The sequence below is a fragment of the Triplophysa dalaica genome, chromosome 5 (genome assembly GCF_015846415.1).
Source record: "Triplophysa dalaica isolate WHDGS20190420 chromosome 5, ASM1584641v1, whole genome shotgun sequence".
In the NCBI taxonomy this organism is placed as follows: Eukaryota; Metazoa; Chordata; class Actinopteri; order Cypriniformes; family Nemacheilidae; genus Triplophysa; species Triplophysa dalaica.
In genome coordinates this window covers 14,893,143-14,916,742 of record NC_079546.1, presented here as the reverse complement: position 1 = coordinate 14,916,742, position 23,600 = coordinate 14,893,143, and the positions used below count along the sequence as shown (strand labels likewise).

At 41.0% G+C, this 23,600-nt stretch overlaps 28 non-coding genes across 28 annotated transcripts; all 28 read left to right on the top strand.

Moving 5' to 3' along the window:
* Window positions 1-676: 676 nt before the first annotated feature.
* Window positions 677-749, top strand: trnav-cac (transfer RNA valine (anticodon CAC)). Its single transcript has one exon. It is a non-coding gene; the product is annotated as a tRNA-Val (tRNA).
* A 256-nt stretch (window positions 750-1,005) lies between these two features.
* trnav-uac (transfer RNA valine (anticodon UAC)) lies at window positions 1,006-1,078 on the top strand. The gene has a single exon. It is a non-coding gene; the product is annotated as a tRNA-Val (tRNA).
* Window positions 1,079-2,341: 1,263 nt separating this feature from the next.
* trnav-uac (transfer RNA valine (anticodon UAC)) lies at window positions 2,342-2,414 on the top strand. Its single transcript has one exon. It is a non-coding gene; the product is annotated as a tRNA-Val (tRNA).
* Window positions 2,415-4,174: 1,760 nt separating this feature from the next.
* trnav-uac (transfer RNA valine (anticodon UAC)) lies at window positions 4,175-4,247 on the top strand. Its single transcript has one exon. It is a non-coding gene; the product is annotated as a tRNA-Val (tRNA).
* Window positions 4,248-4,503: 256 nt separating this feature from the next.
* Window positions 4,504-4,576, top strand: trnav-uac (transfer RNA valine (anticodon UAC)). The gene has a single exon. It is a non-coding gene; the product is annotated as a tRNA-Val (tRNA).
* Window positions 4,577-5,099: 523 nt separating this feature from the next.
* trnav-cac (transfer RNA valine (anticodon CAC)) lies at window positions 5,100-5,172 on the top strand. The gene has a single exon. It is a non-coding gene; the product is annotated as a tRNA-Val (tRNA).
* A 523-nt stretch (window positions 5,173-5,695) lies between these two features.
* Window positions 5,696-5,768, top strand: trnav-cac (transfer RNA valine (anticodon CAC)). Its single transcript has one exon. It is a non-coding gene; the product is annotated as a tRNA-Val (tRNA).
* Window positions 5,769-6,301: 533 nt separating this feature from the next.
* On the top strand, window positions 6,302-6,374 carry trnav-cac (transfer RNA valine (anticodon CAC)). The gene has a single exon. It is a non-coding gene; the product is annotated as a tRNA-Val (tRNA).
* Window positions 6,375-7,010: 636 nt separating this feature from the next.
* Window positions 7,011-7,083, top strand: trnav-aac (transfer RNA valine (anticodon AAC)). The gene has a single exon. It is a non-coding gene; the product is annotated as a tRNA-Val (tRNA).
* A 4,633-nt stretch (window positions 7,084-11,716) lies between these two features.
* trnav-uac (transfer RNA valine (anticodon UAC)) lies at window positions 11,717-11,789 on the top strand. Its single transcript has one exon. It is a non-coding gene; the product is annotated as a tRNA-Val (tRNA).
* A 256-nt stretch (window positions 11,790-12,045) lies between these two features.
* trnav-uac (transfer RNA valine (anticodon UAC)) lies at window positions 12,046-12,118 on the top strand. Its single transcript has one exon. It is a non-coding gene; the product is annotated as a tRNA-Val (tRNA).
* A 523-nt stretch (window positions 12,119-12,641) lies between these two features.
* trnav-cac (transfer RNA valine (anticodon CAC)) lies at window positions 12,642-12,714 on the top strand. Its single transcript has one exon. It is a non-coding gene; the product is annotated as a tRNA-Val (tRNA).
* Window positions 12,715-12,906: 192 nt separating this feature from the next.
* Window positions 12,907-12,979, top strand: trnav-aac (transfer RNA valine (anticodon AAC)). Its single transcript has one exon. It is a non-coding gene; the product is annotated as a tRNA-Val (tRNA).
* A 256-nt stretch (window positions 12,980-13,235) lies between these two features.
* On the top strand, window positions 13,236-13,308 carry trnav-uac (transfer RNA valine (anticodon UAC)). The gene has a single exon. It is a non-coding gene; the product is annotated as a tRNA-Val (tRNA).
* Window positions 13,309-13,831: 523 nt separating this feature from the next.
* Window positions 13,832-13,904, top strand: trnav-cac (transfer RNA valine (anticodon CAC)). The gene has a single exon. It is a non-coding gene; the product is annotated as a tRNA-Val (tRNA).
* A 533-nt stretch (window positions 13,905-14,437) lies between these two features.
* Window positions 14,438-14,510, top strand: trnav-cac (transfer RNA valine (anticodon CAC)). The gene has a single exon. It is a non-coding gene; the product is annotated as a tRNA-Val (tRNA).
* Window positions 14,511-14,702: 192 nt separating this feature from the next.
* Window positions 14,703-14,775, top strand: trnav-aac (transfer RNA valine (anticodon AAC)). Its single transcript has one exon. It is a non-coding gene; the product is annotated as a tRNA-Val (tRNA).
* Window positions 14,776-16,558: 1,783 nt separating this feature from the next.
* trnav-cac (transfer RNA valine (anticodon CAC)) lies at window positions 16,559-16,631 on the top strand. Its single transcript has one exon. It is a non-coding gene; the product is annotated as a tRNA-Val (tRNA).
* Window positions 16,632-16,823: 192 nt separating this feature from the next.
* On the top strand, window positions 16,824-16,896 carry trnav-aac (transfer RNA valine (anticodon AAC)). The gene has a single exon. It is a non-coding gene; the product is annotated as a tRNA-Val (tRNA).
* Window positions 16,897-17,152: 256 nt separating this feature from the next.
* trnav-uac (transfer RNA valine (anticodon UAC)) lies at window positions 17,153-17,225 on the top strand. The gene has a single exon. It is a non-coding gene; the product is annotated as a tRNA-Val (tRNA).
* Window positions 17,226-17,748: 523 nt separating this feature from the next.
* Window positions 17,749-17,821, top strand: trnav-cac (transfer RNA valine (anticodon CAC)). The gene has a single exon. It is a non-coding gene; the product is annotated as a tRNA-Val (tRNA).
* A 192-nt stretch (window positions 17,822-18,013) lies between these two features.
* trnav-aac (transfer RNA valine (anticodon AAC)) lies at window positions 18,014-18,086 on the top strand. The gene has a single exon. It is a non-coding gene; the product is annotated as a tRNA-Val (tRNA).
* A 1,783-nt stretch (window positions 18,087-19,869) lies between these two features.
* Window positions 19,870-19,942, top strand: trnav-cac (transfer RNA valine (anticodon CAC)). The gene has a single exon. It is a non-coding gene; the product is annotated as a tRNA-Val (tRNA).
* Window positions 19,943-20,134: 192 nt separating this feature from the next.
* trnav-aac (transfer RNA valine (anticodon AAC)) lies at window positions 20,135-20,207 on the top strand. Its single transcript has one exon. It is a non-coding gene; the product is annotated as a tRNA-Val (tRNA).
* A 256-nt stretch (window positions 20,208-20,463) lies between these two features.
* Window positions 20,464-20,536, top strand: trnav-uac (transfer RNA valine (anticodon UAC)). The gene has a single exon. It is a non-coding gene; the product is annotated as a tRNA-Val (tRNA).
* Window positions 20,537-21,059: 523 nt separating this feature from the next.
* Window positions 21,060-21,132, top strand: trnav-cac (transfer RNA valine (anticodon CAC)). The gene has a single exon. It is a non-coding gene; the product is annotated as a tRNA-Val (tRNA).
* Window positions 21,133-21,665: 533 nt separating this feature from the next.
* On the top strand, window positions 21,666-21,738 carry trnav-cac (transfer RNA valine (anticodon CAC)). Its single transcript has one exon. It is a non-coding gene; the product is annotated as a tRNA-Val (tRNA).
* A 192-nt stretch (window positions 21,739-21,930) lies between these two features.
* trnav-aac (transfer RNA valine (anticodon AAC)) lies at window positions 21,931-22,003 on the top strand. Its single transcript has one exon. It is a non-coding gene; the product is annotated as a tRNA-Val (tRNA).
* Window positions 22,004-23,600: the final 1,597 nt, after the last annotated feature.

The window sequence follows — 23,600 nt, the reverse complement described above, 5'->3', positions numbered from 1 at the left end:
AGCTTTTTGGGATTGTCAAATTCAGCCTCTATTATGTCACGTACTATGTTCTTTTAATGACTGTCGCATTCTCCTGACGTGAAAGGTCCCTAGTCGAAACCGAGCAGAATAATCGCCTTCTTTAAGTCATATGGTTAAATGTAATTACAAGCTAAACAAAATTTAAAGCATTTAATGCCAAGTTTTGTAGACAAGGCTTAAGACTAGTCCCAGACTAAGATGAATGTTCGAGATGTCTTACCTGAATAAACTTGACCTGGAATACCTTCAAATTTGTGACTGGCAAGTTTCTTGCCAAAGTCAGACAATACTTGCGTGGTCTGTTTTAAACCAGCGCCAGTTTGACGACGTACGCAGGAATTGTCCACGTTTCTGTAGTGTAGTGGTTATCACGTTTGCTTTACACGCAAAGTTTCTGTAGTGTAGTGGTTATCACGTTCGCCTAACACGCGAAAGGTCCTCGTTTCGAAACCGAGAAGAAACATAGTCTGTTTTAAGCCATAGAGTGGAATACAATGACAAGGTAACCAAACCTTTAAACATTCAATGCACGGTTTTGTAGACGCATTGCACCTTCAAATTTGTGACTGGCAAGTTTCTTGCCAAAGTCAGACAATGCTTGGGTGGTCTGTTTTAAACCAGCGCCAGTTTGACGACATACGCAGGAATTGTCCACGTTTCTGTAGTGTAGTGGTTATCACGTTTGCTTCACACGCAAAAGGTCCTCGGTTCGAAACCGAGCAGAAACATAGTCTGCTTTGTGCCATAGAGTGGAATATAATGACAAGGTAACCAAACCTTTAAGCATTCAATGCACGGTTTCGTAGACAAGGCTTAAGACTAGTCCCATACTAAGATGAATGTTCGAGATGTCTTACCTGAATAAACTTGACCTGGAATACCTTCAAATTTGTGACTGGCAAGTTTCTTGCCAAAGTCAGACAATACTTGCGTGGTCTGTTTTAAACCAGCGCCAGTTTGACGACGTACGCAGGAATTGTCCACGTTTCTGTAGTGTAGTGGTTATCACGTTTGCTTTACACGCAAAAGGTCCTCGGTTCGAAACCGAGCAGAAACATAGTCTGCTTTAAGCCATAGAGTGGAATATAATGACAAGGTAACCAAACCTTTAAGCATTCAATGCACGGTTTCGTAGACAAGGCTTAAGACTAGTCCCAGACTAAGATGATTGTTTGAGATTCCTTAACTGAAAAATCTTGCCCTGAAACACCTTAAAATTTGTGACTGGCAAATTTATGCCAATTTCAGAGTTTCTGTAGTGTAGTGGTTATCACGTTCGCCTAACACGCGAAAGGTCCTCGTTTCGAAACCGAGCAGAAACATAGTCTGTTTTAAGCCATAGAGTGGAATACAATGACAAGGTAACCAAACCTTTAAACATTCAATGCACGGTTTTGTAGACTGTCGAAATTCAGCCTCTATTATGTCACGTACTATGTTCTTTTAGTGACTGTCGAATTCTCCTGACGTGAAAGGTCCCTAGTCGAAACCGAGCAGAAACATAGTCTGTTTTAAGCCATAGAGTGGAATATAATGACAAGGTAACCAAACCTTTAAGCATTCAATGCACGGTTTTGTAGACTGTCGAAATTCAGCCTCTATTATGTCACGTACTATGTTTTTTTAGTGACTGTCGCATTCTCCTGACGTGACAGGTCCCTTGTCGAAACCGAGCAGAAACATAGTCTGCTTTAAGCCATAGAGTGGAATATAATGACAAGGTAACCAAACCTTTAAGCATTCAATGCACGGTTTCGTAGACAAGGCTTAAGACTAGTCCCAGACTAAGATGAGTGTTTGAGATTTCTTAACTGAAAAATCTTGCCCTGAAACACCTTAAAATTTGTGACTGGCAAATTTATGCCAAGTTCAGAGTTTCTGTAGTGTAGTGGTTATCACGTTCGCCTAACACGCGAATTGTCCTCGGTTCGAAACCGAGCAGAAACATAGTCTGTTTTAAGCCATAAAGTGGAATATAATGACAAGGTAACCAAACCTTTAAGCATTCAATGAATGGTTTATATAGACAGTCGAAATTCAGCCTCTATTATGTTACAAGCTATGTTCTTTTAGTGACTGTCGCATTCTCCTGACGTGAAAGGTCCCTAGTCGAAACCGAGCAGAAACATAGTCTGCTTTAAGCCATAGAGTGGAATATAATGACAAGGTAACCAAACCTTTAAGCATTCAATGCACGGTTTCGTAGACAAGGCTTAAGACTAGTCCCAGACTAAGATGATTGTTTGAGATTCCTTAACTGAAAAATCTTGCCCTGAAACACCTTAAAATTTGTTACTGGCAAATTTATGCGAAATTCAGAGTTTCTGTAGTGTAGTGGTTATCACGTTTGCTTTACACGCAAAAGGTCCTCGGTTCGAAACCGAGCAGAAACATAGTCTGCTTTGTGCCATAGAGTGGAATATAATGACAAGGTAACCAAACCTTTAAGCATTCAATGCACGGTTTCGTAGACAAGGCTTAAGACTAGTCCCAGACTAAGATGAGTGTTTGAGATTTCTTAACTGAAAAATCTTGCCCAGAAACACCTTAAAATTTGTGACTGGCAAATTTATGCGAAATTCAGAGTTTCTGTAGCGTATTGGTTATCACATTCGCCTAACACGCGAAGGGTCCTCGGTTCGAGACCGAGCAGAAACAGTTTTCAGGTTTTGGCGTCAACCAGAGCAAATTCCATCGGTGTAAAACGTAGCTGCACTGCGTATCGGCCTGATTGAAAGCTTTTTGGGATTGTCAAATTCAGCCTCTATTATGTCACGTACTATGTTCTTTTAATGACTGTCGCATTCTCCTGACGTGAAAGGTCCCTAGTCGAAACCGAGCAGAATAATCGCCTTCTTTAAGTCATATGGTTAAACGTAATTACAAGCTAAACAAAATTTAAAGCATTTAATGCCAAGTTTTGTAGACAAGGCTTAAGACTAGTCCCAGACTAAGATGAATGTTCGAGATGTCTTACCTGAATAAACTTGACCTGGAATACCTTCAAATTTGTGACTGGCAAGTTTCTTGCCAAAGTCAGACAATACTTGCGTGGTCTGTTTTAAACCAGCGCCAGTTTGACGACGTACGCAGGAATTGTCCACGTTTCTGTAGTTTAGTGGTTATCACGTTTGCTTTACACGCAAAAGGTCCTCGGTTCGAAACCGAGCAGAAACATAGTCTGCTTTAAGCCATAGAGTGGAATATAATGACAAGGTAACCAAACCTTTAAGCATTCAATGCACGGTTTCGTAGACAAGGCTTAAGACTAGTCCCAGACTAAGATGATTGTTTGAGATTCCTTAACTGAAAAATCTTGCCCTGAAACACCTTAAAATTTGTGACTGGCAAATTTATGCCAATTTCAGAGTTTCTGTAGTTTAGTGGTTATCACGTTCGCCTAACACGCGAAAGGTCCTCGTTTCGAAACCGAGCAGAAACATAGTCTGCTTTAAGCCATAGAGTGGAATAAAATGACAAGGTAACCAAACCTTTAAGCATTCAATGCACGGTTTCGTAGACAAGGCTTAAGACTAGTCCCAGACTAAGATGATTGTTTGAGATTCCTTAACTGAAAAATCTTGCCCTGAAACACCTTAAAATTTGTGACTGGCAAATTTATGCCAATTTCAGAGTTTCTGTAGTGTAGTGGTTATCACGTTCGCCTAACACGCGAAGGGTCCTCGGCTCGAGACCGAGCAGAAACAGTTTTCAGGTTTTGGCGTCAACCAGAGCAAATTCCATCGGTGTAAAACGTAGCTGCACTGCGTATCGGCCTGATTGAAAGCTTTTTGGGATTGTCAAATTCAGCCTCTATTATGTCACGTACTATGTTCTTTTAATGACTGTCGCATTCTCCTGACGTGAAAGGTCCCTAGTCGAAACCGAGCAGAATAATCGCCTTCTTTAAGTCATATGGTTAAACGTAATTACAAGCTAAACAAAATTTAAAGCATTTAATGCCAAGTTTTGTAGACAAGGCTTAAGACTAGTCCCAGACTAAGATGAATGTTCGAGATGTCTTACCTGAATAAACTTGACCTGGAATACCTTCAAATTTGTGACTGGCAAGTTTCTTGCCAAAGTCAGACAATAGTTGCGTGGTCTGTTTTAAACCAGCGCCAGGTTGACGACGTACGCAGGAATTGTCCACGTTTCTGTAGTGTAGTGGTTATCACGTTTGCTTTACACGCAAAAGGTCCTCGGTTCGAAACCGAGCAGAAACATAGTCTGCTTTAAGCCATAGAGTGGAATATAATGACAAGGTAACCAAACCTTTAAGCATTCAATGCACGGTTTCGTAGACAAGGCTTAAGACTAGTCCCATACTAAGATGAATGTTCGAGATGTCTTACCTGAATAAACTTGACCTGGAACACCTTCAAATTTGTGACTGGCAAGTTTCTTGCCAAAGTCAGACAATACTTGCGTGGTCTGTTTTAAACCAGCGGCAGTTTGACGACGTACGCAGGAATTGTCCACGTTTCTGTAGTGTAGTGGTTATCACGTTTGCTTTACACGCAAAAGGTCCTCGGTTCGAAACCGAGCAGAAACATAGTCTTCTTTAAGCCATAGAGTGGAATATAATGACAAGGTAACCAAACCTTTAAGCATTCAATGCACGGTTTCGTAGACAAGGCTTAAGACTAGTCCCAGACTAAGATGATTGTTTGAGATTCCTTAACTGAAAAATCTTGCCCTGAAACACCTTAAAATTTGTGACTGGCAAATTTATGCCAATTTCAGAGTTTCTGTAGTGTAGTGGTTATCACGTTCGCCTAACACGCGAAAGGTCCTCGTTTCGAAACCGAACAGAAACATAGTCTGTTTTAAGCCATAGAGTGGAATATAATGACAAGGTAACCAAACCTTTAAGCATTCAATGCACGGTTTTGTAGACTGTCGAAATTCAGCCTCTATTATGTCACGTACTATGTTCTTTTAGTGACTGTCGCATTCCCCTGACGCATTGCACCTTCAAATTTGTGACTGGCAAGTTTCTTGCCAAAGTCAGACAATGCTTGGGTGGTCTGTTTTAAACCAGCGCCAGTTTGACGACGTACGCAGGAATTGTCCACGTTTCTGTAGTGTAGTGGTTATCACGTTTGCTTCACACGCAAAAGGTCCTCGGTTCGAAACCGAGCAGAAACATAGTGTGCTTTAAGCCATAGAGAGCAATATAATGACAAGGTAACCAAACCTTTAAGCATTCAATGCACGGTTTCGTAGACAAGGCTTAAGACTAGTCCCAGACTAAGATGATTGTTTGAGATTCCTTAACTGAAAAATCTTGCCCTGAAACACCTTAAAATTTGTGACTGGCAAATTTATGCCAATTTCAGAGTTTCTGTAGTGTAGTGGTTATCACGTTCGCCTAACACGCGAAAGGTCCTCGTTTCGAAACCGAACAGAAACATAGTCTGTTTTAAGCCATAGAGTGGAATATAATGACAAGGTAACCAAACCTTTAAGCATTCAATGCACGGTTTTGTAGACTGTCGAAATTCAGACTCTATTATGTCACGTACTATGTTCTTTTAGTGACTGTCGCATTCCCCTGACGCATTGCACCTTCAAATTTGTGACTGGCAAGTTTCTTGCCAAAGTCAGACAATGCTTGGGTGGTCTGTTTTAAACCAGCGCCAGTTTGACGACGTACGCAGGAATTGTCCACGTTTCTGTAGTGTAGTGGTTATCACGTTTGCTTCACACGCAAAAGGTCCTCGGTTCGAAACCGAGCAGAAACATAGTGTGCTTTAAGCCATAGAGAGCAATATAATGACAAGGTAACCAAACCTTTAAGCATTCAATGCACGGTTTCGTAGACAAGGCTTAAGACTAGTCCCAGACTAAGATGATTGTTTGAGATTCCTTAACTGAAAAATCTTGCCCTGAAACACCTTAAAATTTGTTACTGGCAAATTTATGCGAAATTCAGAGTTTCTGTAGTGTATTGGTTATCACGTTCGCCTAACACGCGAAAGGTCCTCGGTTCGAGACCGAGCAGAAACAGTTTTCAGGTTTTGGCGTCAACCAGAGCAAATGCCATCAGTGTAAAACGTAGCTGCAATGCGTATCGGCCTGATTGAAAGCTTTTTGGGATTGTCAAATTCAGCCTCTATTATGTCACGTACTATGTTCTTTTAGTGACTGTCGCATTCCCCTGACGCATTGCACCTTCAAATTTTTGACTGGCAAGTTTCTTGCCAAAGTCAGACAATGCTTGGGTGGTCTGTTTTAAACCAGCGCCAGTTTGACGACGTACGCAGGAATTGTCCAGGTTTCTGTAGTGTAGTGGTTATCACGTTTGCTTCACACGCAAAAGGTCCTCGGTTCGAAACCGAGCAGAAACATAGTCTGTTTTAAGCCATAGAGTGGAATATAATGGCAAGGTAACCAAACCTTTAATCATTCAATGCACGGTTTCGTAGACAAGGCTTAAAACTAGTCCCAGACTAACATGATTGTTTGAGATTCCTTAACTGAAAAATCTTGCCCTGAAACACCTTAAAATTTGTTACTGGCAAATTTATGCGAAATTCAGAGTTTCTGTAGTGTAGTGGTTATCACGTTTGCCTAACACGCGAAAGGTCCTCGTTTCGAAACCGAGCAGAAACATAGTCTGTTTTAAGCCATAGAGTGGAATATAATGACAAGGTAACCAAACCTTTAAGCATTCAATGCACGGTTTTGTAGACTGTCGAAATTCAGCCTCTATTATGTCACGTACTATGTTCTTTTAGTGACTGTCGCATTCTCCTGACGTGAAAGGTCCCTAGTCGAAACCGAGCAGAAACATAGTCTGCTTTAAGCCATAGAGTGGAATATAACGACAAGGTAACCAAACCTTAAGCATTCAATGCACTGTTTTGTAGACAAGGCTTAAGACTAGTCCCATACTGAAATGAATGTTCGAGATGTCTCACCTGAATAAACTTGACCTGGAACACCTTCAAATTTGTGACTGGCAAGTTTATGCCAAATTCAGAGTTTCTGTAGTGTAGTGGTTATCACGTTCGCCTAACACGCGAAAGGTCCTCGGTTCGAAACCGAGCAGAAACATAGTCTGTTTTAAGCCATAGAGTGGAATATAATGACAAGGTAACCAAACCTTTAAGCATTCAATGAACGGTTTTTATAGACAGTCGAAATTCAGCCTCTATTATGTTACAAGCTATGTTCTTTTAGTGACTGTCGCATTCTCCTGACGTGAAAGGTCCCTAGTCGAAACCGAGCAGAAACATAGTCTGCTTTAAGCCATAGAGTGGAATATAATGACAAGGTAACCAAACCTTTAAGCATTCAATGCACGGTTTCGTAGACAAGGCTTAAGACTAGTCCCAGACTAAGATGATTGTTTGAGATTCCTTAACTGAAAAATCTTGCCCTGAAACACCTTAAAATTTGTTACTGGCAAATTTATGCGAAATTCAGAGTTTCTGTAGTGTAGTGGTTATCACGTTTGCTTTACACGCAAAAGGTTCTCGGTTCGAAACCGAGCAGAAACATAGTCTGCTTTGTGCCATAGAGTGGAATATAATGACAAGGTAACCAAACCTTTAAGCATTCAATGCACGGTTTCGTAGACAAGGCTTAAGACTAGTCCCAGACTAAGATGAGTGTTTGAGATTTCTTAACTGAAAAATCTTGCCCAGAAACACCTTAAAATTTGTGACTGGCAAATTTATGCGAAATTCAGAGTTTCTGTAGCGTATTGGTTATCACGTTCGCCTAACACGCGAAGGGTCCTCGGTTCGAGACCGAGCAGAAACAGTTTTCAGGTTTTGGCGTCAACCAGAGCAAATTCCATCGGTGTAAAACGTAGCTGCACTGCGTATCGGCCTGATTGAAAGCTTTTTGGGATTGTCAAATTCAGCCTCTATTATGTCACGTACTATGTTCTTTTAATGACTGTCCCATTCTCCTGACGTGAAAGGTCCCTAGTCGAAACCGAGCAGAATAATCGCCTTCTTTAAGTCATATGGTTAAACGTAATTACAAGCTAAACAAAATTTAAAGCATTTAATGCCAAGTTTTGTAGACAAGGCTTAAGACTAGTCCCAGACTAAGATGAATGTTCGAGATGTCTTACCTGAATAAACTTGACCTGGAATACCTTCAAATTTGTGACTGGCAAGTTTCTTGCCAAAGTCAGACAATACTTGCGTGGTCTGTTTTAAACCAGCGCCAGTTTGACGACGTACGCAGGAATTGTCCACGTTTCTGTAGTTTAGTGGTTATCACGTTTGCTTTACACGCAAAAGGTCCTCGGTTCGAAACCGAGCAGAAACATAGTCTGCTTTAAGCCATAGAGTGGAATATAATGACAAGGTAACCAAACCTTTAAGCATTCAATGCACGGTTTCGTAGACAAGGCTTAAGACTAGTCCCAGACTAAGATGATTGTTTGAGATTCCTTAACTGAAAAATCTTGCCCTGAAACACCTTAAAATTTGTGACTGGCAAATTTATGCCAATTTCAGAGTTTCTGTAGTGTAGTGGTTATCACGTTCGCCTAACACGCGAAAGGTCCTCGTTTCGAAACCGAGCAGAAACATAGTCTGCTTTAAGCCATAGAGTGGAATATAATGACAAGGTAACCAAACCTTTAAGCATTCAATGCACGGTTTCGTAGACAAGGCTTAAGACTAGTCCCAGACTAAGATGATTGTTTGTGATTCCTTAACTGAAAAATCTTGCCCTGAAACACCTTAAAATTTGTGACTGGCAAATTTATGCCAATTTCAGAGTTTCTGTAGTGTAGTGGTTATCACGTTCGCCTAACACGCGAAAGGTCCTCGTTTCGAAACCGAGCAGAAACATAGTCTGCTTTAAGCCATAGAGTGGAATATAATGACAAGGTAACCAAACCTTTAAGCATTCAATGCACGGTTTCGTAGACAAGGCTTAAGACTAGTCCCAGACTAAGATGATTGTTTGAGATTCCTTAACTGAAAAATCTTGCCCTGAAACACCTTAAAATTTGTGACTGGCAAATTTATGCCAATTTCAGAGTTTCTGTAGTGTAGTGGTTATCACGTTCGCCTAACACGCGAAGGGTCCTCGGTTCGAGACCGAGCAGAAACAGTTTTCAGGTTTTGGCGTCAACCAGAGCAAATTCCATCGGTGTAAAACGTAGCTGCACTGCGTATCGGCCTGATTGAAAGCTTTTTGGGATTGTCAAATTCAGCCTCTATTATGTCACGTACTATGTTCTTTTAATGACTGTCGCATTCTCCTGACGTGAAAGGTCCCTAGTCGAAACCGAGCAGAATAATCGCCTTCTTTAAGTCATATGGTTAAACGTAATTACAGGCTAAACAAAATTTAAAGCATTTAATGCCAAGTTTTGTAGACAAGGCTTAAGACTAGTCCCAGACTAAGATGAATGTTCGAGATGTCTTACCTGAATAAACTTGACCTGGAATACCTTCAAATTTGTGACTGGCAAGTTTCTTGCCAAAGTCAGACAATAGTTGCGTGGTCTGTTTTAAACCAGCGCCAGGTTGACGACGTACGCAGGAATTGTCCACGTTTCTGTAGTGTAGTGGTTATCCCGTTTGCTTTACACGCAAAAGGTCCTCGGTTCGAAACCGAGCAGAAACATAGTCTGCTTTAAGCCATAGAGTGGAATATAATGACAAGGTAACCAAACCTTTAAGCATTCAATGCACGGTTTCGTAGACAAGGCTTAAGACTAGTCCCATACTAAGATGAATGTTCGAGATGTCTTACCTGAATAAACTTGACCTGGAACACCTTCAAATTTGTGACTGGCAAGTTTCTTGCCAAAGTCAGACAATACTTGCGTGGTCTGTTTTAAACCAGCGGCAGTTTGACGACGTACGCAGGAATTGTCCACGTTTCTGTAGTGTAGTGGTTATCACGTTTGCTTTACACGCAAAAGGTCCTCGGTTCGAAACCGAGCAGAAACGTAGTCTGCTTTAAGCCATAGAGTGGAATATAATGACAAGGTAACCAAACCTTTAAGCATTCAATGCACGGTTTCGTAGACAAGGATTAAGACTAGTCCCAGACTAAGATGATTGTTTGAGATTCCTTAACTGAAAAATCTTGCCCTGAAACACCTTAAAATTTGTGACTGGCAAATTTATGCCAATTTCAGAGTTTCTGTAGTGTAGTGGTTATCACGTTCGCCTAACACGCGAAGGGTCCTCGGTTCGAGACCGAGCAGAAACAGTTTTCAGGTTTTGGCGTCAACCAGAGCAAATTCCATCGGTGTAAAACGTAGCTGCACTGCGTATCGGCCTGATTGAAAGCTTTTTGGGATTGTCAAATTCAGCCTCTATTATGTCACGTACTATGTTCTTTTAATGACTGTCGCATTCTCCTGACGTGAAAGGTCCCTAGTCGAAACCGAGCAGAATAATCGCCTTCTTTAAGTCATATGGTTAAACGTAATTACAAGCTAAACAAAATTTAAAGCATTTAATGCCAAGTTTTGTAGACAAGGCTTAAGACTAGTCCCAGACTAAGATGAATGTTCGAGATGTCTTACCTGAATAAACTTGACCTGGAATACCTTCAAATTTGTGACTGGCAAGTTTCTTGCCAAAGTCAGACAATACTTGCGTGGTCTGTTTTAAACCAGCGCCAGTTTGACGACGTACGCAGGAATTGTCCACGTTTCTGTAGTTTAGTGGTTATCACGTTTGCTTTACACGCAAAAGGTCCTCGGTTCGAAACCGAGCAGAAACATAGTCTGCTTTAAGCCATAGAGTGGAATATAATGACAAGGTAACCAAACCTTTAAGCATTCAATGCACGGTTTCGTAGACAAGGCTTAAGACTAGTCCCAGACTAAGATGATTGTTTGAGATTCCTTAACTGAAAAATCTTGCCCTGAAACACCTTAAAATTTGTGACTGGCAAATTTATGCCAATTTCAGAGTTTCTGTAGTGTAGTGGTTATCACGTTCGCCTAACACGCGAAAGGTCCTCGTTTCGAAACCGAGCAGAAACATAGTCAGCTTTAAGCCATAGAGTGGAATATAATGACAAGGTAACCAAACCTTTAAGCATTCAATGCACGGTTTCGTAGACAAGGCTTAAGACTAGTCCCAGACTAAGATGATTGTTTGAGATTCCTTAACTGAAAAATCTTGCCCTGAAACACCTTAAAATTTGTGACTGGCAAATTTATGCCAATTTCAGAGTTTCTGTAGTGTAGTGGTTATCACGTTCGCCTAACACGCGAAGGGTCCTCGGTTCGAGACCGAGCAGAAACAGTTTTCAGGTTTTGGCGTCAACCAGAGCAAATTCCATCGGTGTAAAACGTAGCTGCACTGCGTATCGGCCTGATTGAAAGCTTTTTGGGATTGTCAAATTCAGCCTCTATTATGTCACGTACTATGTTCTTTTAATGACTGTCGCATTCTCCTGACGTGAAAGGTCCCTAGTCGAAACCGAGCAGAATAATCGCCTTCTTTAAGTCATATGGTTAAACGTAATTACAAGCTAAACAAAATTTAAAGCATTTAATGCCAAGTTTTGTAGACAAGGCTTAAGACTAGTCCCAGACTAAGATGAATGTTCGAGATGTCTTACCTGAATAAACTTGACCTGGAATACCTTCAAATTTGTGACTGGCAAGTTTCTTGCCAAAGTCAGACAATAGTTGCGTGGTCTGTTTTAAACCAGCGCCAGGTTGACGACGTACGCAGGAATTGTCCACGTTTCTGTAGTGTAGTGGTTATCACGTTTGCTTTACACGCAAAAGGTCCTCGGTTCGAAACCGAGCAGAAACATTGTCTGCTTTAAGCCATAGAGTGGAATATAATGACAAGGTAACCAAACCTTTAAGCATTCAATGCACGGTTTCGTAGACAAGGCTTAAGACTAGTCCCATACTAAGATGAATGTTCGAGATGTCTTACCTTAATAAACTTGACCTGGAATACCTTCAAATTTGTGACTGGCAAGTTTCTTGCCAAAGTCAGACAATACTTGCGTGGTCTGTTTTAAACCAGCGGCAGTTTGACGACGTACGCAGGAATTGTCCACGTTTCTGTAGTGTAGTGGTTATCACGTTTGCTTTACACGCAAAAGGTCCTCGGTTCGAAACCGAGCAGAAACATAGTCTGCTTTAAGCCATAGAGTGGAATATAATGACAAGGTAACCAAACCTTTAAGCATTCAATGCACGGTTTCGTAGACAAGGCTTAAGACTAGTCCCAGACTAAGATGATTGTTTGAGATTCCTTAACTGAAAAATCTTGCCCTGAAACACCTTAAAATTTGTGACTGGCAAATTTATGCCAATTTCAGAGTTTCTGTAGTGTAGTGGTTATCACGTTCGCCTAACACGCGAAAGGTCCTCGTTTCGAAACCGAACAGAAACATAGTCTGTTTTAAGCCATAGAGTGGAATATAATGACAAGGTAACCAAACCTTTAAGCATTCAATGCACGGTTTTGTAGACTGTCGAAATTCAGCCTCTATTATGTCACGTACTATGTTCTTTTAGTGACTGTCGCATTCCCCTGACGCATTGCACCTTCAAATTTGTGACTGGCAAGTTTCTTGCCAAAGTCAGACAATGCTTGGGTGGTCTGTTTTAAACCAGCGCCAGTTTGACGACGTATGCAGGAATTGTCCACGTTTCTGTAGTGTAGTGGTTATCACGTTTGCTTCACACGCAAAAGGTCCTCGGTTCGAAACCGAGCAGAAACATAGTCTGCTTTAAGCCATAGAGTGGAATATAATGACAAGGTAACCAAACCTTTAAGCATTCAATGCACGGTTTCGTAGACAAGGCTTAAGACTAGTCCCAGACTAAGATGAGTGTTTGAGATTTCTTAACTGAAAAATCTTGCCCTGAAACACCTTAAAATTTGTGACTGGCAAATTTATGCCAAATTCAGAGTTTCTGTAGTGTAGTGGTTATCACGTTCGCCTAACACGCGAAAGGTCCTCGGTTCGAAACCGAGCAGAAACATAGTCTGTTTTAAGCCATAGAGTGGAATATAATGACAAGGTAACCAAACCTTTAAGCATTCAATGCACGGTTTCGTAGACAAGGCTTAAGACTAGTCCCATACTAAGATGAATGTTCGAGATGTCTTACCTGAATAAACTTGACCTGGAATACCTTCAAATTTGTGACTGGCAAGTTTCTTGCCAAAGTCAGACAATACTTGCGTGGTCTGTTTTAAACCAGCGGCAGTTTGACGACGTACGCAGGAATTGTCCACGTTTCTGTAGTGTAGTGGTTATCACGTTTGCTTTACACGCAAAAGGTCCTCGGTTCGAAACCGAGCAGAAACATAGTCTGCTTTAAGCCATAGAGTGGAATATAATGACAAGGTAACCAAACCTTTAAGCATTCAATGCACGGTTTCGTAGACAAGGCTTAAGACTAGTCCCAGACTAAGATGATTGTTTGAGATTCCTTAACTGAAAAATCTTGCCCTGAAACACCTTAAAATTTGTGACTGGCAAATTTATGCCAATTTCAGAGTTTCTGTAGTGTAGTGGTTATCACGTTCGCCTAACACGCGAAAGGTCCTCGTTTCGAAACCGAACAGAAACATAGTCTGTTTTAAGCCATAGAGTGGAATATAATGACAAGGTAACCAAACCTTTAAGCATTCAATGCACGGTTTTGTAGACTGTCGAAATTCAGCCTCTATTATGTCACGTACTATGTTCTTTTAGTGACTGTCGCATTCCCCTGACGCATTGCACCTTCAAATTTGTGACTGGCAAGTTTCTTGCCAAAGTCAGACAATGCTTGGGTGGTCTGTTTTAAACCAGCGCCAGTTTGACGACGTACGCAGGAATTGTCCACGTTTCTGTAGTGTAGTGGTTATCACGTTTGCTTCACACGCAAAAGGTCCTCGGTTCGAAACCGAGCAGAAACATAGTGTGCTTTAAGCCATAGAGAGCAATATAATGACAAGGTAACCAAACCTTTAAGCATTCAATGCACGGTTTCGTAGACAAGGCTTAAGACTAGTCCCAGACTAAGATGATTGTTTGAGATTCCTTAACTGAAAAATCTTGCCCTGAAACACCTTAAAATTTGTTACTGGCAAATTTATGCGAAATTCAGAGTTTCTGTAGTGTATTGGTTATCACGTTCGCCTAACACGCGAAAGGTCCTCGGTTCGAGACCGAGCAGAAACAGTTTTCAGGTTTTGGCGTCAACCAGAGCAAATGCCATCAGTGTAAAACGTAGCTGCAATGCGTATCGGCCTGATTGAAAGCTTTTTGGGATTGTCAAATTCAGCCTCTATTATGTCACGTACTATGTTCTTTTAGTGACTGTCGCATTCCCCAGACGCATTGCACCTTCAAATTTGTGACTGGCAAGTTTCTTGCCAAAGTCAGACAATGCTTGGGTGGTCTGTTTTAAACCAGCGCCAGTTTGACGACGTACGCAGGAATTGTCCACGTTTCTGTAGTGTAGTGGTTATCACGTTTGCTTCACACGCAAAAGGTCCTCGGTTCGAAACCGAGCAGAAACATAGTCTGCTTTAAGCCATAGAGTGGAATATAATGACAAGGTAACCAAACCTTTAAGCATTCAATGCACGGTTTCGTAGACAAGGCTTAAGACTAGTCCCAGACTAAGATGAGTGTTTGAGATTTCTTAACTGAAAAATCTTGCCCTGAAACACCTTAAAATTTGTGACTGGCAAATTTATGCCAAATTCAGAGTTTCTGTAGTGTAGTGGTTATCACGTTCGCCTAACACGCGAAAGGTCCTCGGTTCGAAACCGAGCAGAAACATAGTCTGTTTTAAGCCATAGAGTTGAATATAATGACAAGGTAACCAAACCTTTAAGCATTCAATGAACGGTTTTTATAGACAGTCGAAATTCAGCCTCTATTATGTTACAAGCTATGTTCTTTTAGTGACAGTCGCATTCTCCTGACGTGAAAGGTCCCTAGTCGAAACCGAGCAGAAACATAGTCTGTTTTAAGCCATAGAGTGGAATATAATGACAAGGTAACCAAACCTTTAAGCATTCAATGCACGGTTTTGTAGACTGTCGAAATTCAGCCTCTATTATGTCACGTACTATGTTTTTTTAGTGACTGTCGCATTCTCCTGACGTGACAGGTCCCTTGTCGAAACCGAGCAGAAACATAGTCTGCTTTAAGCCATAGAGTGGAATATAATGACAAGGTAACCAAACCTTTAAGCATTCAATGCACGGTTTCGTAGACAAGGCTTAAGACTAGTCCCAGACTAAGATGAGTGTTTGAGATTTCTTAACTGAAAAATCTTGCCCTGAAACACCTTAAAATTTGTGACTGGCAAATTTATGCCAAGTTCAGAGTTTCTGTAGTGTAGTGGTTATCACGTTCGCCTAACTCGCGAATTGTCCTCGGTTCGAAACCGAGCAGAAACATAGTCTGTTTTAAGCCATAAAGTGGAATATAATGACAAGGTAACCAAACCTTTAAGCATTCAATGAATGGTTTATATAGACAGTCGAAATTCAGCCTCTATTATGTTACAAGCTATGTTCTTTTAGTGACTGTCGCATTCTCCTGACGTGAAAGGTCCCTAGTCGAAACCGAGCAGAAACATAGTCTGCTTTAAGCCATAGAGTGGAATATAATGACAAGGTAACCAAACCTTTAAGCATTCAATGCACGGTTTCGTAGACAAGGCTTAAGACTAGTCCCAGACTAAGATGATTGTTTGAGATTCCTTAACTGAAAAATCTTGCCCTGAAACACCTTAAAATTATTTACTGGCAAATTTATGCGAAATTCAGAGTTTCTGTAGTGTAGTGGTTATCACGTTCGCCTAACACGCGAAAGGTCCTCGTTTCGAAACCGAGCAGAAACATAGTCTGCTTTAAGCCATAGAGTGGAATATAATGACAAGGTAACCAAACCTTTAAGCATTCAATGCACGGTTTCGTAGACAAGGTTTAAGACTAGTCCCAGACTAAGATGATTGTTTGAGATTCCTTAACTGAAAAATCTTGCCCTGAAACACCTTAAAATTTGTGACTGGCAAATTTATGCCAATTTCAGAGTTTCTGTAGTGTAGTGGTTATCACGTTCGCCTAACACGCGAAGGGTCCTCGGTTCGAGACCGAGCAGAAACAGTTTTCAGGTTTTGGCGTCAACCAGAGCAAATTCCATCGGTGTAAAACGTAGCTGCACTGCGTATCGGCCTGATTGAAAGCTTTTTGGGATTGTCAAATTCAGCCTCTATTATGTCACGTACTATGTTCTTTTAATGACTGTCGCATTCTCCTGACGTGAAAGGTCCCTAGTCGAAACCGAGCAGAATAATCGCCTTCTTTAAGTCATATGGTTAAACGTAATTACAAGCTAAACAAAATTTAAAGCATTTAATGCCAAGTTTTGTAGACAAGGCTTAAGACTAGTCCCAGACTAAGATGAATGTTCGAGATGTCTTACCTGAATAAACTTGACCTGGAATACCTTCAAATTTGTGACTGGCAAGTTTCTTGCCAAAGTCAGACAATGCTTGGGTGGTCTGTTTTAAACCAGCGCCAGTTTGACGACGTACGCAGGAATTGTCCACGTTTCTGTAGTGTAGTGGTTATCACGTTTGCTTCACACGCAAAAGGTCCTCGGTTCGAAACCGAGCAGAAACATAGTCTGCTTTAAGCCATAGAGTGGAATATAATGACAAGGTAACCAAACCTTTAAGCATTCAATGCACGGTTTCGTAGACAAGGCTTAAGACTAGTCCCAGACTAAGATGAGTGTTTGAGATTTCTTAACTGAAAAATCTTGCCCTGAAACACCTTAAAATTTGTGACTGGCAAATTTATGCCAAATTCAGAGTTTCTGTAGTGTAGTGGTTATCACGTTCGCCTAACACGCGAAAGGTCCTCGGTTCGAAACCGAGCAGAAACATAGTCTGTTTTAAGCCATAGAGTGGAATATAATGACAAGGTAACCAATCCTTTAAGCATTCAATGCACGGTTTCGTAGACAAGGCTTAAGACTAGTCCCATACTAAGATGAATGTTCGAGATGTCTTACCTGAATAAACTTGACCTGGAATACCTTCAAATTTGTGACTGGCAAGTTTCTTGCCAAAGTCAGACAATACTTGCGTGGTCTGTTTTAAACCAGCGGCAGTTTGACGACGTACGCAGGAATTGTCCACGTTTCTGTAGTGTAGTGGTTATCACGTTTGCTTTACACGCAAAAGGTCCTCGGTTCGAAACCGAGCAGAAACATAGTCTGCTTTAAGCCATAGAGTGGAATATAATGACAAGGTAACCAAACCTTTAAGCATTCAATGCACGGTTTCGTAGACAAGGCTTAAGACTAGTCCCAGACTAAGATGATTGTTTGAGATTCCTTAACTGAAAAATCTTGCCCTGAAACACCTTAAAATTTGTGACTGGCAAATTTATGCCAATTTCAGAGTTTCTGTAGTGTAGTGGTTATCACGTTCGCCTAACACGCGAAAGGTCCTCGTTTCGAAACCGAACAGAAACATAGTCTGTTTTAAGCCATAGAGTGGAATATAATGACAAGGTAACCAAACCTTTAAGCATTCAATGCACGGTTTTGTAGACTGTCGAAATTCAGCCTCTATTATGTCACGTACTATGTTCTTTTAGTGACTGTCGCATTCCCCTGACGCATTGCACCTTCAAATTTGTGACTGGCAAGTTTCTTGCCAAAGTCAGACAATGCTTGGGTGGTCTGTTTTAAACCAGCGCCAGTTTGACGACGTACGCAGGAATTGTCCACGTTTCTGTAGTGTAGTGGTTATCACGTTTGCTTCACACGCAAAAGGTCCTCGGTTCGAAACCGAGCAGAAACATAGTCTGCTTTAAGCCATAGAGTGGAATATAATGACAAGGTAACCAAACCTTTAAGCATTCAATGCACGGTTTCGTAGACAAGGCTTAAGACTAGTCCCAGACTAAGATGAGTGTTTGAGATTTCTTAACTGAAAAATCTTGCCCTGAAACACCTTAAAATTTGTGACTGGCAAATTTATGCCAAATTCAGAGTTTCTGTAGTGTAGTGGTTATCACGTTCGCCTAACACGCGAAAGGTCCTCGGTTCGAAACCGAGCAGAAACATAGTCTGTTTTAAGCCATAGAGTTGAATATAATGACAAGGTAACCAAACCTTTAAGCATTCAATGAACGGTTTTTATAGACAGTCGAAATTCAGCCTCTATTATGTTACAAGCTATGTTCTTTTAGTGACTGTCGCATTCTCCTGACGTGAAAGGTCCCTAGTCGAAACCGAGCAGAAACATAGTCTGTTTTAAGCCATAGAGTGGAATATAATGACAAGGTAACCAAACCTTTAAGCATTCAATGCACGGTTTTGTAGACTGTCGAAATTCAGCCTCTATTATGTCACGTACTATGTTTTTTTAGTGACTGTCGCATTCTCCTGACGTGACAGGTCCCTTGTCGAAACCGAGCAGAAACATAGTCTGCTTTAAGCCATAGAGTGGAATATAATGACAAGGTAACCAAACCTTTAAGCATTCAATGCACGGTTTCGTAGACAAGGCTTAAGACTAGTCCCAGACTAAGATGAGTGTTTGAGATTTCTTAACTGAAAAATCTTGCCCTGAAACACCTTAAAATTTGTGACTGGCAAATTTATGCCAAGTTCAGAGTTTCTGTAGTGTAGTGGTTATCACGTTCGCCTAACACGCGAATTGTCCTCGGTTCGAAACCGAGCAGAAACATAGTCTGTTTTAAGCCATAAAGTGGAATATAATGACAAGGTAACCAAACCTTTAAGCATTCAATGAATGGTTTATATAGACAGTCGAAATTCAGCCTCTATTATGTTACAAGCTATGTTCTTTTAGTGACTGTCGCATTCTCCTGACGTGAAAGGTCCCTAGTCGAAACCGAGCAGAAACATAGTCTGCTTTAAGCCATAGAGTGGAATATAATGACAAGGTAACCAAACCTTTAAGCATTCAATGCACGGTTTCGTAGACAAGGCTTAAGACTAGTCCCAGACTAAGATGATTGTTTGAGATTCCTTAACTGAAAAATCTTGCCCTGAAACACCTTAAAATTATTTACTGGCAAATTTATGCGAAATTCAGAGTTTCTGTAGTGTAGTGGTTATCACGTTCGCCTAACACGCGAAAGGTCCTCGTTTCGAAACCGAGCAGAAACATAGTCTGCTTTAAGCCATAGAGTGGAATATAATGACAAGGTAACCAAACCTTTAAGCATTCAATGCACGGTTTCGTAGACAAGGTTTAAGACTAGTCCCAGACTAAGATGATTGTTTGAGATTCCTTAACTGAAAAATCTTGCCCTGAAACACCTTAAAATTTGTGACTGGCAAATTTATGCCAATTTCAGAGTTTCTGTAGTGTAGTGGTTATCACGTTCGCCTAACACGCGAAGGGTCCTCGGTTCGAGACCGAGCAGAAACAGTTTTCAGGTTTTGGCGTCAACCAGAGCAAATTCCATCGGTGTAAAACGTAGCTGCACTGCGTATCGGCCTGATTGAAAGCTTTTTGGGATTGTCAAATTCAGCCTCTATTATGTCACGTACTATGTTCTTTTAATGACTGTCGCATTCTCCTGACGTGAAAGGTCCCTAGTCGAAACCGAGCAGAATAATCGCCTTCTTTAAGTCATATGGTTAAACGTAATTACAAGCTAAACAAAATTTAAAGCATTTAATGCCAAGTTTTGTAGACAAGGCTTAAGACTAGTCCCAGACTAAGATGAATGTTCGAGATGTCTTACCTGAATAAACTTGACCTGGAATACCTTCAAATTTGTGACTGGCAAGTTTCTTGCCAAAGTCAGACAATGCTTGGGTGGTCTGTTTTAAACCAGCGCCAGTTTGACGACGTACGCAGGAATTGTCCACGTTTCTGTAGTGTAGTGGTTATCACGTTTGCTTCACACGCAAAAGGTCCTCGGTTCGAAACCGAGCAGAAACATAGTCTGCTTTAAGCCATAGAGTGGAATATAATGACAAGGTAACCAAACCTTTAAGCATTCAATGCACGGTTTCGTAGACAAGGCTTAAGACTAGTCCCAGACTAAGATGAGTGTTTGAGATTTCTTAACTGAAAAATCTTGCCCTGAAACACCTTAAAATTTGTGACTGGCAAATTTATGCCAAATTCAGAGTTTCTGTAGTGTAGTGGTTATCACGTTCGCCTAACACGCGAAAGGTCCTCGGTTCGAAACCGAGCAGAAACATAGTCTGTTTTAAGCCATAGAGTGGAATATAATGACAAGGTAACCAATCCTTTAAGCATTCAATGCACGGTTTCGTAGACAAGGCTTAAGACTAGTCCCATACTAAGATGAATGTTCGAGATGTCTTACCTGAATAAACTTGACCTGGAATACCTTCAAATTTGTGACTGGCAAGTTTCTTGCCAAAGTCAGACAATACTTGCGTGGTCTGTTTTAAACCAGCGGCAGTTTGACGACGTACGCAGGAATTGTCCACGTTTCTGTAGTGTAGTGGTTATCACGTTTGCTTTACACGCAAAAGGTCCTCGGTTCGAAACCGAGCAGAAACATAGTCTGCTTTAAGCCATAGAGTGGAATATAATGACAAGGTAACCAAACCTTTAAGCATTCAATGCACGGTTTCGTAGACAAGGCTTAAGACTAGTCCCAGACTAAGATGATTGTTTGAGATTCCTTAACTGAAAAATCTTGCCCTGAAACACCTTAAAATTTGTGACTGGCAAATTTATGCCAATTTCAGAGTTTCTGTAGTGTAGTGGTTATCACGTTCGCCTAACACGCGAAAGGTCCTCGTTTCGAAACCGAACAGAAACATAGTCTGTTTTAAGCCATAGAGTGGAATATAATGACAAGGTAACCAAACCTTTAAGCATTCAATGCACGGTTTTGTAGACTGTCGAAATTCAGCCTCTATTATGTCACGTACTATGTTCTTTTAGTGACTGTCGCATTCCCCTGACGCATTGCACCTTCAAATTTGTGACTGGCAAGTTTCTTGCCAAAGTCAGACAATGCTTGGGTGGTCTGTTTTAAACCAGCGCCAGTTTGACGACGTACGCAGGAATTGTCCACGTTTCTGTAGTGTAGTGGTTATCACGTTTGCTTCACACGCAAAAGGTCCTCGGTTCGAAACCGAGCAGAAACATAGTGTGCTTTAAGCCATAGAGAGCAATATAATGACAAGGTAACCAAACCTTTAAGCATTCAATGCACGGTTTCGTAGACAAGGCTTAAGACTAGTCCCAGACTAAGATGATTGTTTGAGATTCCTTAACTGAAAAATCTTGCCCTGAAACACCTTAAAATTTGTTACTGGCAAATTTATGCGAAATTCAGAGTTTCTGTAGTGTATTGGTTATCACGTTCGCCTAACACGCGAAAGGTCCTCGGTTCGAGACCGAGCAGAAACAGTTTTCAGGTTTTGGCGTCAACCAGAGCAAATGCCATCAGTGTAAAACGTAGCTGCAATGCGTATCGGCCTGATTGAAAGCTTTTTGGGATTGTCAAATTCAGCCTCTATTATGTCACGTACTATGTTCTTTTAGTGACTGTCGCATTCCCCTGACGCATTGCACCTTCAAATTTGTGACTGGCAAGTTTCTTGCCAAAGTCAGACAATGCTTGGGTGGTCTGTTTTAAACCAGCGCCAGTTTGACGACGTACGCAGGAATTGTCCACGTTTCTGTAGTGTAGTGGTTATCACGTTTGCTTCACACGCAAAAGGTCCTCGGTTCGAAACCGAGCAGAAACATAGTCTGCTTTAAGCCATAGAGTGGAATATAATGACAAGGTAACCAAACCTTTAAGCATTCAATGCACGGTTTCGTAGACAAGGCTTAAGACTAGTCCCAGACTAAGATGAGTGTTTGAGATTTCTTAACTGAAAAATCTTGCCCTGAAACACCTTAAAATTTGTGACTGGCAAATTTATGCCAAATTCAGAGTTTCTGTAGTGTAGTGGTTATCACGTTCGCCTAACACGCGAAAGGTCCTCGGTTCGAAACCGAGCAGAAACATAGTCTGTTTTAAGCCATAGAGTGGAATATAATGACAAGGTAACCAAACCTTTAAGCATTCAATGAACGGTTTTTATAGACAGTCGAAATTCAGCCTCTATTATGTTACAAACTATGTTCTTTTAGTGACTGTCGCATTCTCCTGACGTGAAAGGTCCCTAGTCGAAACCGAGCAGAAACATAGTCTGTTTTAAGCCATAGAGTGGAATATAATGACAAGGTAACCAAACCTTTAAGCATTCAATGCACGGTTTTGTAGACTGTCGAAATTCAGCCTCTATTATGTCACGTACTATGTTTTTTTAGTGACTGTCGCATTCTCCTGACGTGACAGGTCCCTTGTCGAAACCGAGCAGAAACATAGTCTGCTTTAAGCCATAGAGTGGAATATAATGACAAGGTAACCAAACCTTTAAGCATTCAATGCACGGTTTCGTAGACAAGGCTTAAGACTAGTCCCAGACTAAGATGAGTGTTTGAGATTTCTTAACTGAAAAATCTTGCCCTGAAACACCTTAAAATTTGTGACTGGCAAATTTATGCCAAGTTCAGAGTTTCTGTAGTGTAGTGGTTATCACGTTCGCCTAACACGCGAATTGTCCTCGGTTCGAAACCGAGCAGAAACATAGTCTGTTTTAAGCCATAAAGTGGAATATAATGACAAGGTAACCAAACCTTTAAGCATTCAATGAATGGTTTTTATAGACAGTCGAAATTCAGCCTCTATAATGTTACAAGCTATGTTCTTTTAGTGACTGTCGCATTCTCCTGACGTGAAAGGTCCCTAGTCGAAACCGAGCAGAAACATAGTCTGTTTTAAGCCATAGAGTGGAATATAATGACAAGGTAACCAAACCTTTAAGCATTCAATGCACGGTTTTGTAGACTGTCGAAATTCAGCCTCTATTATGTCACGTACTATGTTTTTTTAGTGACTGTCGCATTCTCCTGACGTGACAGGTCCCTTGTCGAAACCGAGCAGAAACATAGTCTGCTTTAAGCCATAGAGTGGAATATAATGACAAGGTAACCAAACCTTTAAGCATTCAATGCACGGTTTCGTAGACAAGGCTTAAGACTAGTCCCAGACTAAGATGAGTGTTTGAGATTTCTTAACTGAAAAATCTTGCCCTGAAACACCTTAAAATTTGTGACTGGCAAATTTATGCCAAGTTCAGAGTTTCTGTAGTGTAGTGGTTATCACGTTCGCCTAACACGCGAATTGTCCTCGGTTCGAAACCGAGCAGAAACATAGTCTGTTTTAAGCCATAAAGTGGAATATAATTACAAGGTAACCAAACCTTTAAGCATTCAATGAATGGTTTATATAGACAGTCGAAATTCAGCCTCTATTATGTTACAAGCTATGTTCTTTTAGTGACTGTCGCATTCTCCTGACGTGAAAGGTCCCTAGTCGAAACCGAGCAGAAACATAGTCTGCTTTAAGCCATAGAGTGGAATATAATGACAAGGTAACCAAACCTTTAAGCATTCAATGCACGGTTTCGTAGACAAGGCTTAAGACTAGTCCCAGACTAAGATGATTGTTTGAGATTCCTTAACTGAAAAATCTTGCCCTGAAACACCTTAAAATTTG